Source organism: Sparus aurata, chromosome 6, assembly GCF_900880675.1.
Source record: "Sparus aurata chromosome 6, fSpaAur1.1, whole genome shotgun sequence".
In the NCBI taxonomy this organism is placed as follows: domain Eukaryota; kingdom Metazoa; phylum Chordata; class Actinopteri; order Spariformes; family Sparidae; genus Sparus; species Sparus aurata.
In genome coordinates, this window is record NC_044192.1 from 9342296 (window position 1) to 9369652 (window position 27357).

General features: G+C 39.9%; 1 long non-coding RNA gene across 1 annotated transcript in view; it reads left to right on the top strand.

Moving 5' to 3' along the window:
- Positions 1–764: 764 nt before the first annotated feature.
- Positions 765–27357, top strand: part of LOC115583559 (uncharacterized) — a 36331-nt gene continuing 9738 nt past the window's right edge. Inside the window, exons 1-3 of the long non-coding RNA XR_003984388.1 lie at positions 765–1739; positions 12118–12151; positions 12574–12634. This is a non-coding gene — a long non-coding RNA (uncharacterized LOC115583559). The remainder of the gene's footprint in view (positions 1740–12117; positions 12152–12573; positions 12635–27357) is intronic.

The following is a 27357-nucleotide window of genomic DNA, read 5'->3' on the forward strand; positions in this document are numbered from 1 at the left end:
CAATTAGATGGAAGCACACCTAGAGTGGTGAGATTGATGCCTGATCGAAGGAGAGGCTTTAAGGATGGGGGCTAATGGAGGCTGACATCCTGTTCCTCTAACACAAGGATGCCCAAACTTCTTCTTTTGGAGGGCGAAAATGGAAGCTTAATGGTCACTGGCCAAACGCAAACACATGTTGTATTGTAATGTTTACAGCTGCAGGCCAAAACCCTCCTCATGTGTTTAACCCTTCCTGTAGGGTCTTGATATTTATGATGATTAGAATATGCACTGGATTGTATCCGCTTGCTTCTTGTCTGCCATCATGAGGATCTTGATTGGAGCAGCACCCGGTCCGGCCCTTCAATCCAGAAGGAGTCCCGGGACTCAAAGCTACAAATGTCCACCCAGCTCGACAGTGTGTCTGTCGTTGTCCCGCCAGACTGATGTTGGAATAAGTGCAACAGCGCTCAGAGGGCTTCACCTACGTATACTCATAGAATCTGGGGTTAAAGTATGTAACAAACATTCTGTGTGAACTAGTACAGAAGAAAGCATTACGTGGACTGGTGTTGATTTCTGTGGCACTATCTGTTTCGAAACACCAGATTAAGGAGTGCTGTTTTTCCACTGATAGGTGAGGTTTTAATTGTTATATTTGACTTTTAGGAGAAGTTAGCCACTCTTATATCCCTTGTAAGTAATTTATATGAATATAGTATTTAAACAGCACAAGTTACACCTCTTCCTTTGTAGTTTCAATATAAAAAAACTTTATTTATATATTTATATTCAAACATCTGGTTTCATGTTTGTTAAGAAGAAATAGTGCTTTGATCCTTAGTTCCCATAATTGGCTGACTTCCTGCGCCAAGTGTCACCCTGCCGCAGTGCACAGTTAATAATTAGTGATCCTACATCAAAGACCATTTTCACCTTGCAAATAATATACTAGCATGAACAGTGGATCACCTTTTTTTTTTGTTTAAATACTTTTTTTTTTTATATCTTTATCCCCACAAGAAAACATCTGTCAGGCCAAATCCAACCTCAAGGCCCAACTTTGGCCACTTGTACCTGCTTTTCCTTTAATGGCCACTTGGCTCCTAAAAAACATATTTACAGTCAGATACAAAAACAGTTTTGATATCTATAGATTACCTATTGTTTCTCTCCCTGACAACTGTCCTGGGGTAATTTTCTATATAACTCAACAGTTTAATCTATATTAAGGCTTAAAGTTATAAGCATAATTGGGGGCGTGGCCGCGTTGAGTGACAGGTAGACAGACACGAGCCGTTCGGTTAGCCTCTCCTGAGCTAATTGAAGTCACTGAACTTGACGTAGGCTATTTGTGGTGCTGATGGCTTTTGGAGTTTTTTTTATTTATTTATTGTCTTTCTGTGCGGTTAATTGGACTAAAGGACTGGAGTGGAGGGACCGAGGCCGGTGTTTTTGGATTAACTAGCGTTAACCGGCTGACAGCTGCTGGAGCTCCGGAGGAGGAAGCTTCTGGAGGGAAACACCGAGAATTCGAGGAGGGTACAAGAGTTTGTTTCTTTCAAACTTCTGAAATTACAAACTTGGATTTAATATCTTCACTCTTGTCTGCCATAACGAGCCACGGAGGTGCAAAAGGAGGACTCTCTATTTGACTGCTGAATGGAGGAGAAATGTAACGGTAACGTTACTTTACCCATGAACGTAACGGTACAGACAGGAAAAACACCAGGCTAAGGGAAAGAAGCGAGTATTCGGTGAGTTTCTACTTTGCTCAGATAACACAAACACAGTCTTGGTGCCAGTTGTTGCTCGCTATCTTGCGGCTAATGTACAAGATATTGTGTCTGTTTGTGACTAATAAAGCCGCGGTCAGAAAAATCACATTTGCCTTTACCACTTTTGTTGCTAAGATACGTCAACGTCGCCGCCATATTGGCGCGGGCAGGACTGTCCTAACTGATAGCAGAGGGGCTGGGGTTTGGACAAACTCAAAGCGCTTAACTTTTTTCATTTGTCAGGCGATTTCAGTGAGTCGTTTTTATATAATCATGGCTTAATGATGAACTATGTGGAGTAGCCCATCATTGAGAAAAATGAAAAAACAACAACCACATCACAAATACTGAGAAGCTGGCAGTCAGTCTGCTTTCTATATTTTTGTTGCAGTGAGGATACAGATGAACTCAATCATAAAATTATATAATATGGAGATATAATGATCAATATTATTATTGATCCCGAGTGAGTGTTTTGTTGTACTACTTCCAGGACCTTTTATACTTCTTTTCATCGTGTTTATATTCCAAGTACTTCATTAAACTTCCTGGACATCTCATTTATATTAAATTATACTAAATAAGGATGTCTCCGCTGCAATTAGACAATGAAAATAAGCTAAATTGATTCTTTACAAACATGGGTATTTGAAGTTCCTTGTGACAATGACAAATCCTGACATTCTGACACAATCTAGCAGAGACTGTACCCTAACAATCTAGATTATGAGCGACTTGAGGTTTTTCTTTACTTCGACACATAGGTCATAGACCCTTGAATATAAAACAACTCATTGAAATCAGTTAAGAAATTCAAATGTTATTGTGCTTTTTATCCAGAAAGGCCACATCACATTACTGTTGCCACTGCTCTACAGACAGTATAGTTTTATTTAAAATATTCAATGATGTTCCTGTTCTGAATTTCTTCTTTTGAAGAATAGGCTAACGTATTTTTTAAAAAGCAATTCTTTCGTAATGAAAAGATTTGACAAGAACACTGATAAAGAACTGAACCGATAAGCAGTATCAAGGAGTAGTAGTACAGATAAAATCGTTATGATACCAATCCCTCCTGTCAAATTGTTTGACTTAGTGGGATTCTACCATATCAGAAGAATCATAAGGTAATGCACAGCAGACTATAGGACTGTAGGTTCCAGCTGCCTTTCACATCATTTACATAAAGTCCACTGAGCTTTAATCACTTCTCGAGGTCATGATTGAACTGTTGTCTCAGCTGTCTGGAGTAAACAGGGTCCCTTAGCTGTTCTCCAGCTGCATAACAGTTATTGACTCATTCATCATGGAATTGGTTTCATTTTCTCCAATAATAAGATCAGCTGTTTATTGGTGAAACCTGTAACTTCAACATCCGCCACTTGGCACATCAAAGACAGACTGCTCTAATCTGTTTGGTGCGACTGAGTAATAAAAGCTCACCTTTTTTTCATGAAATATGACTATTCTCATAATATTCCAATGTTTTTCTCACTCAATTCGAACTGCATTCTCTTAATATTACTTTTGTTCTCGAAATTGCGACTTTAATCTCGGAAATGATCAGACTCGATATCTCAATTTTTCCCTAAATGTGTCCCTGATGCTCTGTCGTAAAATACAGAGACTGAATAGATTAAAGAATCAAATGTGATTTTGTGCTCAGTGGGGTTCTCTTTCCAATACACCACTTCACTATACAGCAGATTATAGGACATAGAGTCCAGTTTATGATACCTTGTTTCCTTCTCAAAAGGATTCCTCACATAAAGTCAAAAGGAGCATCAGTTCAAGTATTGATTGCATGTCACAATACAATAACATTGATTAACCCTTTTCATTAAGGTACAAAGTAGCAACAGAATCAGGTAAGGAAAGAAGTTTAACCTCCTTGAGCTTAGATCATTTTTTCAATTGCACAAAAATCTTTTCTACACATTAAATTATATATATTTCTGTAGTGGAGTCTCTCTTAACCAAAGAATGTCACTCGAGTAGTGTACTTGTACCACCAAAGTGACAACAAACATCATGAATCTTGAATCCTACCTGTATGCACACATGTATTTCTCACACACACACACACACGCACACACACACACACACACTGCTGCATTTATATTGCAGCATGGCTTAATTACACATTCACAACTTCAATTTCTTTTCAATTTTTTTGCAGATATGTGAATGCAATTTTTCGCATGCACACAAAAGATGATAAACAACTGCTGGCTGTGAAATAATCATTTCACAATATTAATGATCCAAATTTATTTCCGTACATTACAGGCAAACTACAGTTTCCATGAGTGCAGTATTGGAGTAAAACCTCTTAGTTAAATGATCACCATTAGGACTTGGTTTTGTCAAATCCTTTATGCCTCTTCACCTTCATCATAGCTGGAGTGCCAGTGGCTTACATCGTTGCTGGCACACTACACTTCAGGGAGACGGGCAGGATTGTCAGAGCGAGCTCAAACTGCAGGTGAAAACTCACTGGGGAACCCCTACCATATACCTCCCTCCCCTCCTCCTCTTGCTCTCTCTCCTTGTCTTTATCTCTGTCTCTCTCCTTCACTGCACTTCTTTATCCCCCTCTCTTTCTACATGTGTCAAGGAAATCCGCGTGGAATACAAATCCACTACCCATCATAGTAGGAAATGAAGCGGTGTGCCATTTCCTCACGACCAGTCATCGGGTCAATGTGTGCTGTTGCTCTTTGACCTAAAAGTTACATTAATAGTCGCCTCTTCCAACTAACTCCACATGGAGGAGTGGGCCACATGAAGGCCCCCCCTCCGGGGCTGACAATGTCAGCTAAAGGGGAACGGGGTGGGTGGAGCGGGGTTGTACATCCACTGAAGTGAGCCAACAGGAAATGACCAGGAAAGGTCAAAGCTAAAAGAACCCATAAATGATGAGCTAAATGAGACGAGTCAAATAGGTTCAGGTGTGAATAGCAACATTTAGATCACAGCCAGCTGAGGCTTTCAAACCCACTGTAGCTTCATCTAAATCAACCTGAGGCTGCATATGAAGACATTCTTTACAAATACTGACAGTACTGATTATTTTTTTTTAGATGTATTAATGCCTTTTCCAGTCATGCAATGATTCAGTTCCATATGCAAAAAATGTGCGTCATGAAAAAAGCATTATCTGCCATTAATATGCCTCCTCATCCTCTGTGGGTGTGTATAATATAGGCTTTGTTTGCTTGTGCTCTTTTCAGTTTTGCCGCAAGCTCTCATTTACCCAAAGTTTTTGGCTCTTGGGTGTTATCCTGGGAGCACCCAATACGCAAACCAGCATCCAGCGGCACAGTGAGGATCACATCACCACGGGAAGCTCCTGAAAGCATCCATAAAACTCCGGAGAGAATTGAGAATGTAATACTGATCTGATAAAGCGCTGCGCCTTATACCTGGGTCAGCAGTAGAAACACATACTTGCCTTGAAGCAAAATGACAAACTGAGAGGCCAAAATGCTTTGCAAGCGTTTCACTGTCAAAAGTCAAACTGTATGTGGCGTAAATACGTGTGCTTTTTCTGGTGGGACTTCACAAACCCCCTTTTTTTTTTTAAACCTTTCTATAGATATTTTCTGCCAATTAACCCTGCCTCAGGAGAGATTTGCCTATCTCAAGCCCCAGCTTTGCGCCTGTGCAGCTCGCGGCGTCACTCTCCCTACGTCTCAGGTATAATTTGCATGCCTCGGTCAAGGCTAAACTGAAGCGGATGAAGCGTTGCGGTTTGAAGGTCTCCCTGCTTTATCTGCCGACTCCTAAAAGCCAGACATATTTGCATTGCTTTTCATTTCCGCAGGCTTGGCAGTACGAATGATAAAGGAAGAGGAGCACACTGTACAAACCTTGCTCAACAAAGGAAGCTGTAGCTAATGATTTGCATATGGAGAATGCGAGGATAAGGCCCACACAGGGCTGCCTCGGATGTTATTATCGGCCTCCCATCATCGCTGGGAGCTGATGCCTGTCAACATCCAGTGCACAGCCGCAAAGAGAGGGTCTAGGTCACACCTTGGTGTCAGATGTGGCAGTCTCCCCCGGCAAAGTCACTCTCACGTGAACCACAAAAATCTATATTTCAATAGAGGATATTGTTTTCCGGTTCACCAAACTTGTAGATCTGACGAGTGAACTCCCTCCAGTGCCCGTTCAGGGCTCGGACCCATCAATTTCACAGCTTTATGTTGACCTGTCTCTTACAATGCTCTCAGCTGTGCTCCCGGATATATTTTATTTACAACATTTTAATCATGCAGAAGATTAATGAAAATTTGATCACTGTACATTATTCAACTTGTCCCCCTGGAGAGGGGTCTGCTTAATGGCATGACACAATGCCTGTATTGAATAGTTATCATGCGCCACAACATTTATCTCCTGTCCATCTGATTGTATTGAGCTTCGGCAAAAATAAATGTCTTGCTCCACAACGGTGGTATCTCTTTAACTCTTACTTATTCTGCACCTTCCTTTGGCTGTGACATTATCATGTCTGCATATCAGTCTGTAAAATCATAATATGTGAAGTGCGGCTGAGGAGTTTTATAGGCAATTTCCTCGAAACATATTTATTCAGTGTCTCAGAGCTTAGACTCTTATTCCCACTTCTTATTTACTGTTATATGTATAAACATGCCAGTTTTACATGCTCCACACTTCCCTCCGTTCAGCAATGTTTTATTTCCTCAGACTGTTTGGACCTTTGAAGGGTGACCTTCAATTCATATATATTGCTATAACTCTCTGCTGCTATCTCCACAGGACCTCTGTTGAGAAGATAAAATTTCTTTTTTATGTCTCGCAGTGAATCAAGTCACTTTATGCCAACATTTCTTTGACTATTCAAACACAATGAGAATATTAGCATTCCGGTCCGCTCTTTCTCCTTTTCGCATCCCTGTTGATTTTGGACGCTGGCCAGAGAACATTTCAGAGGTAAATAACGTGTTGAATGAGGCTCTAACCTGGCTGCATTTCACGAGAGGAGCAAAATACGTCTTGAATCATTTTCGCCATCAAAAACAACATCACCTCGTCTTTGCTTTCTCCTTCTGTCTGTTTGACGAGCTGATGCAGCACTTGCATCACCTGCACCCGATGATTCACGAATGCTGAGCAATATTCATTTTGAGCCTGTTGTTTTTAATGATAGCTATGTCTTCAACTATGTTTCCAGTGTTTTGACTCACAGCAGTTTGGTCCGGTTGATTTTTTTTTCTTTAGCTTTGCTCTCCATCTGTCTTTTCTCACGCCTGCCTCTCTTCCCTCCTGGGGGAAAAGATGTAAAGTATCTTTAGTGCTGTGTCCTCATCGTGACAGATGGAGGCTATTAAAATACATTTTCATTGTATTATGGTAAATAACACCGCCATGTTTTGTGCCATATTACTGTTCCCAAGATAGTACTAGGATGCAAGAGCAAGTCATCTAACCATCTTGTGCGAGTGCACATACAGTAAACTATATCTGTGATTTAGTTACATAGAGGGCCTTCAGTGAGCTGCAGTTATTGTCAGATTGCACACGTCAGTCCAGAGTGAAGTATAAAAACAGCTCTGACACCAGCTCATCAAGCCTGATTTCCAATCTCACAAAAAGCGAGGGTGACTGAGTAATGGATTTTTTCCACAAGGCACCAGCGCTGACAGCCACACAGACAGAGCGGTTAAGATTCTTAGTTTTTCAAAAGCTATAGAAAATCAATATCAGTGGTGGCAGGTATGATATTTATTCAAAATGCACTCCCTCTCGTGATAAAAAGAGGTGGTTGGGCTTTGCAGGAGGCTTGGCAGCTTAGAAGCTGTCTGTTTTATAGGGTGGACATTCACAGTAACCAACGATGACAGTTTCTATTTTTACACACCTCACTCCTCTGAGAGAGATCCTGAAATCCAATGCTGTCACAGTGGTCCTGCTGGCACAGGGAGAAGTTTGTTTAAAATTACAGGATAGGAAAAATATTTGACTTTGACATGAGCTCATAATTATTTGCAATCAGCCAAATATTAATGGAGGATTTCGCTGCAATGCCCAGAAGTGTGAAGTAAATAACCTAAAGTGTTGTCAAATTCTCAAGTGAAGTGGGAGGTTTATTTTGAGTGCTCTGGAGGACATACTAGTTGGGGACTGCATTCATGAAACATGCTACAGTTGTCACCCAAGCCCCATTTGCATGGGACTAGTGTTACCTTGAGGTGATCTGGGGTTGTATTTGTTTTTAAACATCTCTTTTCTGTCGTCAGATAGCTGAACAAGTAAGACATTTAATCGCAGCTCATAATATGGATAACGGCAGTCAACAGTGGCGTTGTAAGAACAGCTGGTAACACTTCACTCACAAATTTCATAGCAAGTAGGTGGTAATTACCAAGTAACATATTTGAAATTGTTTCTAAAATTACATCCAAATTACCACAGTAATTACCTAAAAATGTATTGAAAATAATGACATTAATGATGTATTAATAATATTCTGCTATTTTCTAATAAGCTGTTAATAAAGAGCTGGTAACATATTTCCAGGAAACTTACGACTGATTTCTGCTAAACTTCTGCTGATCATTCCATTTCGGTTTCCAACTAGTTTCTGGCCAACTTTTGCAGCTCAGTAAATTATAGTCAATTTTTTTTTATGCACCAATTTTTTATTACTTACAGACTTTTCCAAATTTCACAGATAGCCACCATAAATCGCTTATAACTAACAAATGCAATTTCATGATAAAGAATCAAGTGAATTATATGTATGGAAATGTAATTAAAAAATGTGGTCATTTGGAGGTAATTTCAAAGAAACTTTGAATATGTTACTCGTTAATTACTACCTATATACCATGATTTTTCCGGAACTGTGAAATGAAGTGTTACAGAACAGCTATGTTGATGTTTAAAAGTTATGACAGATAAGATTAGGAGCAACAAAGGGTTTTCGTAATGAAGTACAGCCACAAAGCATCCATTTCTTGATCTAAATGAGCTTCAAATGTGTATTTATGCTTGCAGCACATGCAGAAGTGGGCAATTCAACTTCGGTGTGGTAAAAGCACTATGCTTCTGACAGGCGATGGTACACAGTGGCTTGATATCATGTCATATCCAGGCGACTATGTCAGTAAATAAGTAAAAGTAAAATGCCAACTTCAGTTGGCCTGTGCGAATGTGCCACACGAAACAAAAAAAAAAAAAGTGGTATTTTCTCAGTCACATGTGGTCCCCTGGTAATACTAGTCCTGTGTGAATAGGCCTTTCGATAATGTCATTAAACACTTCAAATGACATCCATCACATACTGTGCAGGAACCATGTACAACTTCTAGTAACATTAGGAGTACAAACAAAAACAAAAGGGAATTGACAAGAGGAAATGAGTGCTGTACAAAATGTTTGTTACTGTGTTGATGTAGACAAATGATATGTTGTAGATAGAGATCATCTAAACAAAAAGACGTTTTAACATTTGCTTATGAAAAGATCAGCTAGTGGCTCAGTTTAGAGGCAATGTTAGGTTACAGGATTTGGCTACATTTTCAGATTAGTGGCACTGCTGCTCTCTGGTACGGCAGCTCCCTCTGGGTCCATATTTGCTGCCCTATGCTGCTTTTACTTTTAGCTCATTGCTTTGTTTTTGGTAAGTCACTTCAGCTTACATTACTCTCCCTGTAAGGCAGGGCTGCCAGCCATAGCCAACAAGCTCACATGAGCTCCCTGTCCTGAACAATACGAGTCTGCACTCCCTCTGTTCAGAAGTTAGTTGTTAACAGCCAAACATTAAGAGTTCCATTTTGAATTTCATCTTTGAATAAAAGAGACTATAAGACGTCACTAATGTTGAATTTATTAAAAAAGGAGGGAAAACAATTATTAACTTGAGCTTTAGTGTGAGGTGCAGTAAAGTCACCAGGTTGTGATGTCCTTAGTTCTGGGGTAGGATTTGACTTTTGAAGCTCTGCTGTGTCATCACCTGACTCAGTTCGTGTTCTCTGTGTCTCCATTTGGAGCCAGGCCAACATTATTTTAATGTTAATGTATCATTACCAGAGTTGGTCCTGACCCCCCTGTGTCCCCAAAGCAAAATTCTGCTGAGCGGCCCTCCTACCTGACCCATAAGCCATGTTAACCGTTTGCCATTGCCACATAATCACACCTGGCACCCCAGTGCTCCCATTAGAGTCCTTCCTGTCTGCTCGTGAACATGCAGAGAGCAGGATCCTCCTGCCTGGTTCTATGTCTGACAATTATTACTGCATGTTCATGTGGTGATGCAGAGAGGAGGAAGGGGATTTAGTTAGAGACCATTGGACAATTTCCAGCCAAGTCTGTGGCAACGAAACCTGGATATTGTGACAAGAAGTTGTGACTCCAGTAGGGATGTAATGGTTACCAGTGTCATGGTAAACCACGGTAAAATTCCCGACTGTGAAGGTTACCGTTTAAGTTTTAATTACCACAGTAACCGCTGCGGTTGATAACCACGGTGTGGAAAACTTGCAAGATACTTCCTAAGTCTCCCTACACATGCGCTGCGTGCAACGTGCGCTTGTTATGTAGTGAAGAAGACATGGGGGAGGGAGGACGTGACAGTAGCGGCCCTAAAGGCATTTTTCCGCCTTCAAAGAGAGAGATCCAAATCTGCAGTCTGGCCGTATTTTGGTTATTATAAGAATGCTCAGGGACAGCTGGTCAAGGATGGCAGCCCTATCTGCAGGAGCTGCAAGAAAAAAGTTGATGCGAGGGGCGGCAGCACATCCAATTTACACGACCATCACCCTCAACTGTTCTGCGAATGCAAGGCAAGCTAACCTTGTATGTCGAGTTTTCTCTGTCTAATTTGCTGTTGTCTAGGGCTGTAACGACACACATATCAAAACCGAAATCGCGACACTCAGATCCACGAACCTGTCTCGTGGTGTGAGAGGGCAGAATCACGACACAACTTCCAGGCCAGATCCAGCCCTATGAGTTACAAGTAGCCCCTTTCACACAGCAACGTGCATTAACACCACAGCGGTGGTTTGCAATTTCTCCGCCGTTGGTCGTTCACACAGAGCGAAGCACCGCTGGAGTAAAGAAGAACCGCTGTGTAATTCACACAGAAAGCCGGCGCTGTGGCTCCTAAAGAGGCGTGACAGTACGTCATGATGATGACTTATGTGGGTTTCCCCGGTGTCCCCCTGTCAATCTAAACCCGCAGATAAGTTATAATCACAGGATTCCGTTTTAATGTGTCGTGATTGAGATCCTGACCCACCGAACATCCTGGAAAGTGACAAAGTTATGGTTTTCGCGCTGAATTACATAATTACATAATCGCCATCAGTAATCAGGACCTGTCTGACTCTGTCACTCGTGAGAACAAAGGCTGTTTTCCAGGGGAAAGTCTCAGTCAGGAGGGCTGACCGTCGTGGTGATTTTTTTTCATCGCAGTAATGTGACGAGGAGTTGGTAGGACGGGTGGGAGGACAGACCCTTCGCCACGTACAGCTGCGGTATTTTTTTCCTTGTTGCCAAAGACAGTTACAGTTACTACGTTACCTTCGCTTGGTTCTGTAACGTTGCTTTGTGGGACATTTCTCTTTATTAAGTTGAGTGAGGGACCTGTGCAGTTAACAGGCAATCCGATAGACATGCCCTCCATACGCACAGCCTGTTCATCCATTCACACTGGTTCAGTTTGCCGATACTGCGTCTCCGATACTATCAGATGAGTATCATATACAGAAGTTATTGAAATGTTACAGAAACAAACTGTCAAGGTTTGTATCGAACCGTGGGTCAAAAATCGTGATACAAACTGAATCAAGAGTTTGGTGTATCGTTACAGCCCTACTGTTGTCACTAATGTAAACTGACCAGATAGTGCTATAACCGAACGAAGTTGATCCATGATTTGGCACGTTATCTGAACTGCTTATTAATTGTAGATTTCACTTTTTAACCGTTAACCGGAGCAGTGTCTACCTGTGGCTCAGCAGCCATTTGACCAATCAGATTGGCTGAGACCATTGACAACAGACGAGCAAGCCAATATATTTAAGTAATATCAGAAATGTATAATACTTGTTGATTATTTGTAGAATAGACTATACAAAGAATGATATAAAATGGTGAATATAACAAGAGTCTAGATAGAGATAAAAGCCAAAATAGAGTATTCATAATTCATTGGACAATGATCCTTTTTGTTTTGATCTAAAAAATTATACAACCTGTTTCTCACAAAAGTGATATGATCTTTATTGTGACTTTTGTGATCTGTTGGTTCCACCCTTAGTATTAAGTAACAATGACATTAATAATTAATAATGACATGTTCTATTCATTTTTTCCACAGAGAGGTTCTGCTGACCAGTCGAGTGCTGCTGCCAGTAAGTCTCATTCTACTGTATCTAAGGTTTATTTAGCACAGTTTTGATACTTCTTTTATACTTATTTAATGTTGGTTTTGTTAAGGTTTTGGATTTGGACTATTTTAATATATAACTCTATAAATCTATTTAAATATAAATCTTGGTGAAATTATTTCAATTTATCAGTGTATCAGTGTTTTTTCAACATTTAAAAAATACCGCGGTATACCGATAACGCTGATAATTTTGGTCCCTATTACCGCAGTATGAGATTTTCATACCATTACATCCCTAGACTCCAGTATGTCATGTTATATTTTAAGCCAAAACATGAACTTTTCATCATGCTTACCAAGATGTTTTTGAGCATAAACCTAACCAGATTGTAAGCAGAAAACTGAATGTGAAGTTGCAAACATGCAAATGTGTGTGTTTTACAGAAATGTACACTGCCACCCTTGGCTGTGAAGATTGCGTTGCAGAGAAGAATACCGGCATCTGGTAAGAAGTATCAATGTGCAAAAAGTAAAAAGCAGAGTTGCTTAGTGAGCACTCACTCCTACTCAGCTTCACCTCAGCCATTGTGCTTTCTTAAAAGAGAAGGTCGCGCTCTGAATATACAAACAGGAATCTAGTCAGTGCTCTGCATTCATGAACATTTATCTATACTGTAGTTTGTTGCCAAAGTACAAACTGATGCTCATAATGCCCTTCATTTGGACACTTTGCATAATGGGATAGGTTTGAAAACAGTATTAACGTCAGGCCAGCTGTCAGCTAAACACATATAGCCCGTTGTTTTCATTTTTCTCTGGAGACATTAACACAATAAATACAAAGTGGGAGACTTATCAGAGGAACATTCTTTGATACCCTTGTTTAGAAACAGATGGGACTGACTGGGTCCTTCTCATCGCTTGAGGTAGTTGTCACAGTCTACATCAAAATGGGCCATGCAGACAGATAAACCAGTGGTTATTTAAGCGATTATGTTGCTGTCACATTCTGAAGTGTTTCCGTGTTTGGCAGTCTCTGTGTGACTCTTTTTAGGTCTCATAACTAATACAGGATTACCCTGTTGGCATGTGTAGCAAGTTTAACTAAACAGTTTAATGTGCTAGTGCCTGAGAATAACTATACAGCCGCGCGGGTTCCCTGCACACATTCATGAAATTAGGTGGCAAAATGTAATAAAGTCCATACCCTGAGGGACTTTTATTGTGATATCAACAAACCAGGTGGCAGAAGGTAGATGGTAATCTTACACAGAATAAATGCCGGAGACAGACAGAATGTGTAAACACTTCCAATTGGTTGGTCTTTCTAAGGTTCACTGCTCATAGAAGATGAAAAGCTCAGCGCGGGGGTGTCAGGGACAGTTAAAGCATTTCAAAAACATTATTTAAGGCTTGCCATGGACAGAAATCCAATACTGTACTGTAGATGGGAGCTCCACTTGCTGAACAAGCTGGAGAGAGAACATTATCTCTATTTTCCATCAGTCATTATTAAAGTTGAAACTTGCTCTTCTGTTTCCTGTGAGAGTGAAATGAAGATGGACAGCTTAATTATCCGCATTTTGTTAAAAGTTTAGATTCTCTTGTTTAGAAAGTAAAAAAAGCATGCACGTTTAGCAGAGCAGTAAATTGCCTGTTCAGCTTACCACTCTTTTTTTTAGAGTTATGAGTCAATCAATTTTTAGCTCTGTTGGCAGCATAGCTGTGGTAGTGGTTGAAACATTGGTCTGTTTGTCTACCACTGAAATGTATAAACAATACTGGATGCACTGGTGATCCCTTGACTCGAATCGAACCCAACAGCACCAGCAGGTCAAATAATCGATTCATACAGTGGAATATGTCAACATTTGGTGCAGACATTCAAGGTTTGCAGATTTTTTAATTTTAATTACGTGGGTGAGTCCCTGACTTCTCTTTCAAGCAACTTTATGTAGCACGTTGTATTTTGCGTGGTTAGGCGCACACCACCGTTTCTGGGTTCAACACAACTGCTGTAAATACAAATCCCAGGTATTTGTAGGAATTTTGTTGGATGTGATGTCACGCTACATGCTAACTACAAACAAAACTTGGTACACCAAAACATTTTTTGCCATGCCACAGTCAGTTTGCCTCAGCACTGCAAACAGCTCAGAGCAATAACAGCACGGCAAGTTAAGGCAACATAGACCAAACACAATAACTCCTTGCTGTCACAAGCTACCAACTAAACCTCTGTTAAAAATATGTCTCGATCATTGTTTCTTTTCTCTTTTAAGCATCCTCTGTCAACGTCCTCTATGGTCTCTTTGTCTCTGTCATGAAGTCCGTAGAGGCTGCTTAGGCCAGTCTTGTTGCTTGCTCGCTCGGCTGCAGTTCTGGTTATAATTCCGGCCCCAGACTTGAAACATCCTCCTCCCTGCAATCCAAAACTCCCATGATAGTAACACCAACACGCCCTGGCAATGCTCCAGGCAGACTCAACTAGCAGAGCTGATGTACAGCTACAGTAAGAGGTTGCTTTCAGGAAAATCCAACCACCGAAATCAGTCATAGTTGGTGCCTTTTGCGATGTACAGCCATAAAGCGTAACACACTGCGATCCTACCCGCTAAACGAAGTTACATAGCCCAGAAACAAGGGATGGCTGAGACATTGGCTGATGGCACCATTCATCCTTTTATAAGTCACCGTCACATTAATGATTTAAAAAAGCTGTTACTTTGAGGTAAACTAATTACATAATGTTCCTCTAACTTACACTGCTTACTTTTTTTGTATTCATTTTCAGTCGTTGTTTTGAAATGGCTTACTTTTTTTGTATTCATTTTCAGTCATTGTTTTGAATGGCTACATAGAAACAAGGTCTCCATTTTTTGTTGACAGATCCAGGAATGGTATTACATTGACACAAGAGAGAGAACAGTAGTTTACAGAGCAGATGCTGTAGCGGACAAAGAAAATGCAATTTGCAATTTTAGTTGGACTTGTCACATTGGACGAGGACTGTAGTGTTGTTGAAATGAGATGCATCTTTTTCACTGGTCAGTTTGTGTGCATGAAATGGAAGAAAAGCTTTTAGGGGGAAACTTCCTTTAGTGCCAGCGACCCTATTTTTCCTGTTTCCTTGCATCAAACATCCATATTTTGGTACTTGAAACTACCTTTAGATAAGTGATTTAACCATATCTACCATTTAACCCAACTGGTTTCACCAGGTCAGCTCAATTCAGCTCTGTGTCCTCACAGTGGAACCAACAAATTATTAACTGGTGGATAAGGTTACCTCGTGTCCAAGAAAAAGAAAATAGGCTATTACCCTGCAGGCGGTTCTGGCTCGGAGACCTCTGATTTACTAGAAGCCATATTTTATGTTAGATATCTTATCACACACTCATTGTAGTACAACTGCAGGCTGTGGACCTTTAACATTAATAGCCTCTGAAGTGTGAATTCACCATGAAAGAAAGCCTTTCCTTTTTTTGTTCTGTAATTGAAATAAGGAAACTGTATTCTCAAAGTAAGAAAACATAAATGGAAATGCCATTGCGTTGTAAATGGAAATTATGTGTGATTGTAAAGCCTGTGACAACCAGGAATGTGTCAGACCACATAGGCCTACTGTATGAGGCTACTGTGCATTTACACACCACTTAAATGGCCATTATTGCAATAATATGCTTGACCTTTAATTGCTCCATGCAGAAGATTGTCAGTCACAGTGGAAGAAAACTAAATATGTGGATGCTGCTAAGAAGCTGTAAAGATGCATACTGTTACTATTTTGACTATTTTATGCTTTAAAACATGTGTGTATGAAATATATATAAAATATGGGTGTTTACTTCATACTTTTATGTCATGTCGCGTCTAATCACGCCTTATCATGGCACTTATAATTTGCATTGCGTTTGGCCTGAACACTGCCTTACGTGTGAACGAAGTAGAAATACAATTTCAAGAATGTAACCCATCGGCAATGTGACATGTTTTTACATATTTACCAAGCAGACAGAAAACAAATACAGCTGGAAGTGTCACAAAACAATGCACTACTAAAAACTATAATTCAAACCTGCGTTGGATTATTTTTCTACAAAGATTTCCCTTATGGTCAAGCATATTTTACTAATACTGAAAAATATAGTATATTAAAAAGCCCACATATATTTGACAATACCTGGCAATATATAACCATGTTCTTTGAGAATATGTAACTATAGAGAAATGACTCTGTGTGTGAATATGAATATTATTGAATAAACGGTGAATAATGCTCTGTGCAGCAGAGGGAGCAGGTCTTCAGCACTTTGGCTTCATGGCTCTGCAGACTGAAGCCTGGCTGAAGCAGACTTAAACAAAATGGAGATGAGCGTGGTGCCTCGCCTTGCAGCAAGAAAAATCGAAACCGAAAGGTTAAACAGGTCTGGATGAGTGGGGAAATGCGGTCAACACAGGTTTTCTATTGTTCAGTGAGGAGTGGTGGTGAGATTTTATGTTTCTGTCAGCAGTGGTAGAATTAAGGGCTAGAATTTTTATCGTTGCTTGGCAGCACGGTCAGCTACTTGGGGATGCCTATCTCTTTGGTTGTTGAGGTCGCCTCTCTCTTTGGTTGTTGAGGTCCTGCTAAGAAAATTCTGATGTTATCATCCAGATTGAAAATCGTAAATATCAAACCTGGTTGTACAAGCTGGCCTGATGAGTCCGTTAACAGTTCAGGAGGCTTAAGACTGGAGCCGTAAACCACTCATATTGCCAGCTAGGGTTAGGGTTTTTAGTTACACATAATCCTTATTTTATTTTACATTTCACAAACAAATGGCAAATGCCGGTGAAATACTGCTGAGCCCTGTAAAACACTGTTTAATTGAAACAAATGAAATATAAAGAAAACCTAGAATGTTATTATTAGATTTACCTTTATGGGAAATGGATTTCATTGCCGGAGAGTTACAGTAAGTTAAAAGGCTCTTACTGGCCTCGTTCTTTCAATAATTTGTTCCCAGTAGTCTGACACAATAGTATACCTCCTCTGTACCTACCGAGCTGTCTATTCCTGTGTTGCTCTGTATAACCATGATATGCATTACTGCTGAAACATTATTGCAGGGCTGCACTTATCTCACACTGTCTGTCAGCTTAGGTTTTTGCACATTATCACACTTTCCAGCAGCAGGAATTATGTTCACGTTGTGCAATCTTCCTAATCTGTTCCTCATTTTGCTCAACGTAACCCCATCACGCTGAACTGTCTGGTTGACTTCACACTAACCATATAACCGTGATCACTCTATATTCAGTGCTATCTCAGTACAGTGACTGAATGTTTGGAGGGTAATATATGAAGTTCTGTCAGCTGTATGCGTCTTGCGCTATTCCCTTCACCGCTTGCTAGCATGTCGGTTTATTTACCCTGCCACTGTGTTACCAACATGTAAAGAAGGTGACAGGGCTCCTCCAGTAAAAGCTCCTTTGATCACTCACAGTATCCTTCAAAGGCAACCAATACATAATAATAAAATACACTGGAATCTTCACAGTAGGGGCTGTAACCTTGTTTCTAGCATCAAAGTGCCAGATGATACATTAGTTTGTTCTTTGCATTTCTCCGAACCTTCTGAGGTAAAATCGGTTGAGGTCGCGAGATTTATCTGTTATCTTAATTTCCCTTCATCTCAAGGTTCAGGCTCAGCACACGCTAATAATTCTTACCTGAACTCTCCTTGCACTGCGTTTGTTGATCGCATGATTTTGATTTTAAGTGATTGCTCGCCAACTCAACACATACAGTATTCCTGTCTTTGTTCCCATGAAAGATATCTGCATACATGGAGAATGGATTTCCATGCCTTGTCACGTGAACATGTTAAATTATCAATTCATGCTCTTGTGCTCTCGTCCCTGATGTCATTATTATTTATAGGAATATCTGTTTGCTAATTAAAAACATGGTGGGTTCATATATTTTCCATGGAAAATAAGAGCCACATTCCTGAGTCTGTGTCACTAAGTAGTAAATATATTTGTATATGATAGTATATTGATTTTAGAAACAGTGTAATACAGTTCACTGCTACCCTTCCCTGATTAGCATTTGTGCTCTCTCGGACAGAGGTGGGGCAGGGTCACTGAGAGGACTGCACTCTCTCCCAGAACCTCCCCCGCAGAGTGGGAGTCAGTACCACAGTTATGCCCTTTATATATGTGCTGTAAACCCTTGGACAGACAGGGCAAGTCGAACTGGGTAAAACAAACACTGCTAGTGGTGCAGCGACCCTTGAGGAAACAAAGGAGAAAAAGTGAGTATTATTAAGTTTGCAAACAGTGGGTACACTTCTCAAGTCTACCCCAAACACCAAAAATTCATTGTATGTAGCAGCTCAGTAATAGCAAAACAGGTCATCAACGTAGAGGTTATTGATAAAGTTCACATAAAGTGTCCATATTTTGTCATGTAAATCCAGCTTTCCTCTAATGTTGTAATTCAAGGAATCAACAGGGACTCGACAACTCTGTCTTCCACTGAGACAGAAGTAATTAGCAAATAAAATGTATCAGTAAGGGAATATTAAACAGCATGCACTATAGTGGGTAAATCATTAAAAGGTCACCCATTTAAAAAGCCAACATGTTTCTACAGTTTTTGGGCAAGCAAGGATTCTGACCTTATCATTATTGCTATGGACATTTTCCAGCTCTAAACCATATAAACCTAAATGTTTATTGGATTTAAACATTATGTTCTGTGGCTTTAATAATCAGTTTTTGGTTTTAGTCATTTCCCGTTTTATGTTGAAGTTCTGTCCTCATGTGTCGTGTTTTGCATTTCATTTCCTCTCTTTGTCTGTTTTCCTGCCCTTTTCACTCTTCACCTGTGTTTCTATTAGTTAATCGTCTCTTGTGTATTTTAAGTCCTTGTCTTCCCACCTCTCTTTGTCAGTTCATCTGTTCTGCTTTGCCCTTGTGTTCCAGTTTCTTCCTGTCCCATCTTCCCACCATGCATTTCTACACTTTATTTCTGATTTGCCCTTTGCTTTTAGTGTTTTTTGTGCAAGTTACCCGCCTGCCTGTGTGTCTTGCGTTTGGGTCCCCCTTGTTTAATCGTGACAGTGGCCTAAAGCGATTCACACAAAAAATAAAAAGGTGTGCATAATTATTAGGCAGCTTCATTACCTCAGGTAAAATGGGGCCAAACAAGAGATTTAACTGACACTGAAAAGTCAAAAAATAGCAAAATGCCTGTCAGATGAATGCCACACTCTTGAAATGGCTAATAGCTACTTAGGCGTGACACCCAGGCAATCAAACATTTTGTTGTGAACAGTCAAGGTCGGAGCCTGGACGCGCAACTTGAATCCTGTTTTGCAGCTTTAATAAACATTTTAAAAGTTGTTTGGCTGAAATGTGCCATTTATCAGTGCCATCTTGTTTTCACCAAAAAGAACAAGAGACAGTATTGTGGTGTTATGGGAATGTAATTGGGGGAAAGAGAAGACACACAGAGCTCAAGCTGTCACAGTCGATGACAATGGGGGGAGGCTGGGAGCGACCGAAGCAGGAGGCAGATTGGAACCTTGAGTTGGTTTTGGGAGTTCTGGGCAAATTTGGACGTGAACACATGTAGACCTGAGTCTTGATTTGGATTCAGAATCTGCCCCTCTCGGATGTATAGGCTTACCTTCCAACTTGTGTTGTACAGCTCTGCAAGGAGGGAAGAACCAGTAATGAAAAACAGTTGCAGAGTGATGCAAAACATGTAGTTAAAATTTTAGCAGATTACATTTACAATTCCATACAAGAGTGCATTTAATCACTGTGAATGACTCAGTTCTTAGATGTTGTGTAAGTTGTTATGAAAACTGTTTTGGTTGATAATATAATATAACAGTACAGGATTATAACTATTGAAGGAATATTACATGAGTAATATACATAGATGTGAACTTAATTTGTCTTTTTCAGCACTTGTTGACCTTGCTTTTGTTCTTCCAGCCTTATACATCTCCTGCTGTCTTACTGAATTTATATCAGACAGCATCAAGAGAACCGGAACTGGAATTGGACATCATTTTCACAAAAAAATAGTTTCAACCTTAAGTTTGTCTGTGCAAAGTAAGCAGCCGACACTCAGTATCCTAATGGCACATTAGACAGCGCGCAGATTTTCAATTCCGTGGCAGAACGTTGCTTTTTTTGTCTGCACCTGTTCTGAAATTGTGCACGCAATCAAAGCACATTCAAACATCCTTTTGATACATGAGATGGCTTGGAGGACTTGGGAGTTGGTTCCGACAGGCAGACTGAAGCACCTTTGAGCCCTAATGATGTAAAGTGGTGGAAAAGTGTACAGTCTGCAGTGGCATCAAGATTTAATTGCTCTCTCTCAATGAGACTGCATGTAAAACTGTTCTCCTGCTCCAGGACTTAATGAGAGAGCTACCAGCGCGCTGCAGTCAGCTCACCTCTTCGCGTGTTACGGTTATGATAATTAGAAATCACTTGTGTGTGGACTGGTTTGGAGTAAAATCAAACCAACAGATCAACATCTGTGCATGCTGGTTGCGGCAATGAAGCTTGAAGAGAGGAGAGCCTGTGGTGAAGGAGGCAAAACATCAATTGCACTTTCTTCCACAACATATACAGTATGTACACATATGTTAACGTGCACCTGTGCACCGCTTATGTTTTCTCTGGTTTTCTTATAAACACAAACAGATATGTATAAGGTGGCAGCTGTGCTTTAGTCCACACTGAGCACTGAGCTTAAGACTAGTTCTAGCATTGAGATGTTAACTCATGTCCAGCCCAGTTGTTAATAAAAAATGTTGGCATGTAGATTTCTGCAAACCACCTATGTTTATTTTTCATATAAACCATGTGAATATTTCTGCCGTAGGTTTCATCCTCAGATTTCATGTACTGTATACAAGCAGTAAAATGTAATTTAAGCAATTATTATGACAACAAAACCTGATGTCTCTCAAGAAACGCAGGACATTTTCCAGCCGTGCTTGTGATGAAAAGTCAGGTATTCTAAGCCAAACACGATTATTTCCAAAACCCAACCAAGGTTTTTTTTGTGATATCTGTCATAAAGTCTGTGAAACATAAAACATCATTTGATGTGGGGAAGTGAACAGATCTCAAAGAAGCAAATGGAATCATTTTCCAACATTTTGGGAAGTTAGAATTCTTTATTCTGTAGCCTTTGCTCTGGGTTATGAATGCAGTGTGACAGCATATAATACTAGTGAGACATGAAAGTGAATGAAGAGCGATTTTAGTCTAAAAATGATCCGAATTGCAGCATCACTCGAACATAATTATCCACTTGTTATTTTTTTCCTTTTTCTGTGCGCTAAGCAAGGTGCTTAAAACAGGGCGACCAGGGTTAACAGGGTGGTGACGTCCACAAAGCAAATTCAAGTTTCAGGCGCTGTCTTTCTTTACTTTAAAAAAAAAAAAAGGAAAAAAAAGACGAATATTGTCTCAAGTAAAGTGGGCTAAAACAGATATGTTCATCTATTTGACTGAAGATGAGGGAGGAGGACAGAGTGAAAGGATTTGTTATGATCAGTTTAAATGGAAATCTCACTTGAAACAAAAAATGGTATTCAAATACATATGTAAACAGAACAGAAACATATAGGCCCTGAGCTTTCTTGTTGAAGGTGTGATTTAAACCTTAATTAAGTTATAAAGGGTACGCAACAGTTGCGCAACAACATGCCATGGAGCTTGAACGATTTTTTCCTTGATGATATTGTCAAAATAATACTTCAGCTCTATGATGGTTAATGATTAATTAGTGTGATTCTTCCCCTACATTAGTATTTTGAGTTAATTTGCCAAAAAACAGACAAATCTCAGTAAACAAAGATGAATTTGACTGATAGCATTATTATTATGTCTTTAAAATGTTCTAAAGATATTAGAATATTGTTTATTTAGGCCATATTAGTCTCGTAGTTGAATAAAGATATATAGTTTTAAGAAAATGTATAAATAAGTAAATACCTTTTGTGTGTTCGTCACCACAACGCCGCGCAGCTCCTCTCTTTTTGCCTCTCTTCTTTTCTTCAAGTGTTTGTCACAGCTTTCCCTGTTAGGTAGTATCTGTGCTCTCTGCGTGGTCGCCGAGCAAACAGGACTGCCTCTCTATGGAGTTCTCTGTCCTGATTGGATGAATGAGGCAGGGATACCGAAACACGTCTTTTTGCTGAGCAGGAAGAAAGACGGTTTACTGACCAAACACTCTATAAACGGGATTACTGTTGAAATACAGAGTTACCTAACACACATAATGTTAACAGCAACATTAACTGCATTGTGGGGACAAATCTTTAAACACTCATGCTCCATCTGGAGACACAATTCAGGTAAATCCTTGATTTATAATTTAGGATTCATTTAACACCTGTTTTTCGTTACATTTTGACTTATGCTCAGGTTAATGTTGACAGTGTATAATGGACATGATGTTTGAGCAATAAACATCTATGCATATGTTTTCTTTTCTCAATTGTTTTCTTTTTTTTCTAAAGAAAAGCTGACAGGAATTATTCTCAGCTTCCAGTGAACAAAGACTTTCAAAGTATTTTTGTCAACCTTTGCTATACAACTGTAAAGCGCAGTGATTACACTGTATTAATAGGATTAAGGAGCTGCAATCTACAGTGCTACAAGAAGCATTAAAGCTTTAAGTCTTTGGTCTTAAATAACATAATATAAAGTTTAACACGGGTTTAATGGAGAATTACTTTGAACAACTTTTTGAGTGTCATTGAGGACACTCTCTACATTGTTACTGTTTCATGCTGTGTGTCTCAGTCTGCGCACATCCTCATTGAGCTTGTGTTTGAAGCCAGTAGCATCGTTGAGCATCGCCACAACTGGTGGCTGGTGGTTCATGATCCAAAGCCACCGGTGCATTTTTCCTGTCTCCTTGTGATTACATTATCAGTGAATGAAATTTCATTATGTTTTGATCTGATCACTCAGAGAGGGACCAAATTAGAAACAAAGCATCGCTGATCATTTATCCTTCAGCGCGTCAAGCTTTTTCAGCAGAGCTGTTAACACTGAAGTGTTTTCCTGTCTCAGCTCTCTGCAGATTGGTATGAGTCCTCTCCATCCGACGATGTACTGTCAAAATACAGTCACTTTACTGATGTGCTTTGTGGATTTACACTCGAGAATTTATCACCTGACTAGCTAGCTCTGCATAATTCATGGAGCAGGGAGAGAGAGACCGCAATCTGAATGCAGACAATGTTGTACTCACACTCAGAGCCATATGACAGCACTGTCTTCACAACGCCCTTGTTAAAACTCTGCTTTGGGTAACAGGAGGCAAAGACAACCCGTAGCCTCATTACAGTCCTTGCTGCATTTGTTGAACACTAACAGTGGAAAAATATGTGAACTGTCATTTTAATGCCCTTTGCAAGAGTTTCTCATTTATTTGCAACGAGTCAGCAACATGAAACTTTACTGAACGACCGTTGGGTCAGTGAAAACGTGTACCATTGCGGTAAAATTGTAAAGTATTATCTGCTCATGACACCAAACAAGATTTTTTTTAGTCGAAATGTTTCCAATTAGTTAATACGCCATTCTGTATATTGTATGTAGTCAGCAAGTCTCAGCTGAATGGATAAAAGGATGGGTTAAATACTGTTTAAACTGCTCAGAATGGGTTTTATGTGCAGTGGCTATTATCCACAAGTTTAAATTAAACTTAATAATTTAATTAAAATTATTATGGGTGGGACTCTCATTGCTTGGCGGAACCAGTGGAAGTAACCGAGTATCATTATAACTCACGCACAGACCGCACTTTCAAGGTTCTGGAAGAGTTAGCAAGGTGGGCTGAGCATTAATAATAGTGTTAGTAGGATTCTCTCGATAAAATTATAAACTGAGAGCTTCTTGAGGGAATGAAACACTTTTCACATCACTCTAAGAAAGAGGATTAGCAACCAAGGTATCATGGAGGCTGGGGATATGACGGATTTAATATATACAGCAGACAGAGAAAAAGCAACACTTACAATGACAAAGATCAAAACTTGCACCAAGAAAGGGACACAAAGGAGAACACACACCAGTCAGCAATACAGCAAAAGCAGCAGACCACAGGAAATGTTTTTTTGTTGTCATATAAATATACATGTAATCTAAGCAGAGGTCTAATCAAGCAGAACTAATGAAAACACCTTTGTGTGAGTGTGTGAGGGCTGTATAAACAAAATCAAATCCACTCCACAGGGTTGGGAACTTACTGTAGTAAATCCTCCATCCCCTCTGGCCAGTCACATCTGCTGGTTTGTTCTTGCAGGTTGCCTGCAAGGCTTAACACCAACCCAATCACCCAAATAAATGTCAGCAATGTGTGCCTCTGCAAACCTCTTCTTTATGTTGCAGCTTTGCGTTTCTTTAGGTTCAATTTTCAATGTTATTTTGTGACAATGCTGTGCCTATGGCCTGGTTAATAACAGCTTGGTAAGTATTAGGAAAATATCATGTTTTGGCTTAAAACACCTGTTTTCTGTCCGTTGTTAAAACTACCTGCTGGTTTCACAATTACAAATGTTGAATCCCTGTCACTGGGTTAGCAGCCTTGTCACCAACATGTTATTCCACCACGATCCCCTCCACCTCTGGACAGGAAAGTGAGCTCATAAACACTTATTCTGGACATAAAAATGTTTATATGCAAAAAAATAATAAACTGCCAACATTTTGTTCTGGGGACTGGGCTGCTTATCATTTAGGGTAAGTGGGTGCACCTGAGCCCAGTGTTCCCAGCAACCATCGCTGAGACTCTGTGGGCTTCATGTGTTGTATTTGGGTTCTATGCATATTCTTTTCCAACCCATCAACACATTTCTTACACACCAACTCGCTTAAACTGCAGATACTGTATTACAGATTTTCACATTTTAACTTTCTGAACTTGTTACTGTAAGTCTTGAATAATTTAGTCCCTCTTCCTTTTTGTTGCCAGTGATGAGGCGCCTTTATGTGGATTCATAATTTGAATGAAAATCTCCATGTTTTCGTCTAAATGGGATTTTGACATCTGCAGTGGGGGCATTTGGAGCTATCTCATCCTTCTTAGGTTTTGTGTGATCTCTTCACATATCTAAACCATTATTTATGCGAGATATTTGGCTATCAGCTGTCACTCAGATTATATAAATGATTATCACGTTTATTTAATGTGGATGTTACTTATAACTCCTCTGTATAGAATATTTATGAGACCACAACTTCTTTCAGAATACTCTGGCTGGCATAAATTTAAATTTTTTGAAGATGTGTGGTGTATAACCCTTCCCCGCTGCTGTGTGTGTGTGTGTGTGTGTGTGTGCGTTGTTAAATGGATGAATGTGTTTATTTGCTTGACTTATTGTTTATTCTGCTTTTTCTTTTTTGAGCCACACAACAGCACCAAAAACATAGTTGATATTAGCTATGTGGTGCAAGAGGTTAAAAGAACTAACTCTAATGCATAATCATCATGCAGTACTTATAATTTTAGGGGCCTGTAATGGACTGTATCTTTTTCAGTGGAGTTGGAAATGCTAATTGTTTTTATATACAGTAAACAGGCTTTTCGTGTTTTGGTCTTCGTCAAAAGCACGCTGAGAAACAGATGATAATCAAATCATTTACGAGTTGAAGCCAACAGACAAGAACAGTCGTCAGGGTTTATCAGCAGTGACGGTCTGTGAAACTAGCGGACGGCAGAACTTATCTTGTCTGAATAACTGGCTCGTTATACCTTTCCAATATTCCCGGGGGATTCAAAGCTTTAGACCTGTGCACATCAATGAAGTATCAGCAGTCTACCGCAGTCTTGTTAAAATATAATTGGCTATTCTTGTAAGCTCTATTCATACACTCGTTCTCACTGTACCAGCGCTGCACAGACTGGCCTCCCAGAGTGCCTGACACACTAACCTTTTCATAGTTGTCTCTAAATGGCAAAAGATCAGAAAATAGAAGGAGCCACTGAGCAATCTACCCCTGGGTCTGATTTATATACATGTACCAAAGATGCCTGCAGTCAATAAATCCATCTTAAGCCGTGATATCCAGAACAGTCAAGACCTAGGGTGTAATATGTATCTCCCAAAAAAGACTTGGTGTATTAAGTGTTGTATTTAATTACAAGGAAACTACAAACCCATTTAACTGTTACTGAAAACTAAAGGTGATAGACCCTGTGGACCAGTATGGTACGTACATAATGAATAACTGTCAAGGACCCACCTTCAGGAAATATAGATGTTAATGGTTTGAGCAGTCCTCAATTTATTAAAACAGTTTGTGATGCTTTGTTTCTTTTATTTGACAGCACTGTGTTGTAAAAAGTTCTATTAAAGGACTCTCGAGACAATATTTGTGTCGAAGTAAATGCCAAAACCAGGCTAAAAGGCAATGAGCACAACTTGATACCAAGACCAGAGCATTTAGAGTGAGACCACCGGCCTCATTACAGAGAAGTGTCCTGAGTGTGCGTCCATTCTTAACTTACGTTTCAAGATAGGAAAAAAATCCATTCCTATTACAATTCCTAAACTCATGGTCCTGTCCTATCTCAGAAGTTGTCGTTGTTGTCAGCTGTATCTTATCTTAAGAAATCCTAACTAGAACTGTTAAGTCGATTTTTCAATTGACACTCATCCAGTCACACCTGGGTCTGTGTTTAAAATGTAGCCTAGGCTATACAACACTGCCTGTATCCATGAAAGCAGCTGTCCCTTGTTCCTAGCTAGCCCGCTTTAATGGAAGAGAAAAAACCAACATTTAGTTTCAGCCTTGATGAGTCGGAGACATTAATCGTGTCGGTGGAGAAGAGGCTAGTGTCTTACCGTAAAATTAACAGCAGTATTGGCTTCTTCTACAGAATAGACCGAATACTGATGTTAGCTTAGATTAGTGTTAGCTTTTCTAATAGACTCACGACTGTGTTAGCTCCTCCAACAGGCCGACAACAGTGGCAGGTTCTCCAACAGGCTAACATCAATGTTAGCTTATCCTACAGAGTAGACCTAACATTGATGTTAGCCTCAACAAGATGGCATACACTGATTAGTGTTAGCTTCTCCAATAGGCTCACATCTGTGTTAGTTTCTCCAAAAGGGTAATAACAGTGGTAGCTTCTTCAACTTGCTAGCATGGCTATTAACTTCTGAAACATACAATTTCAGTAGC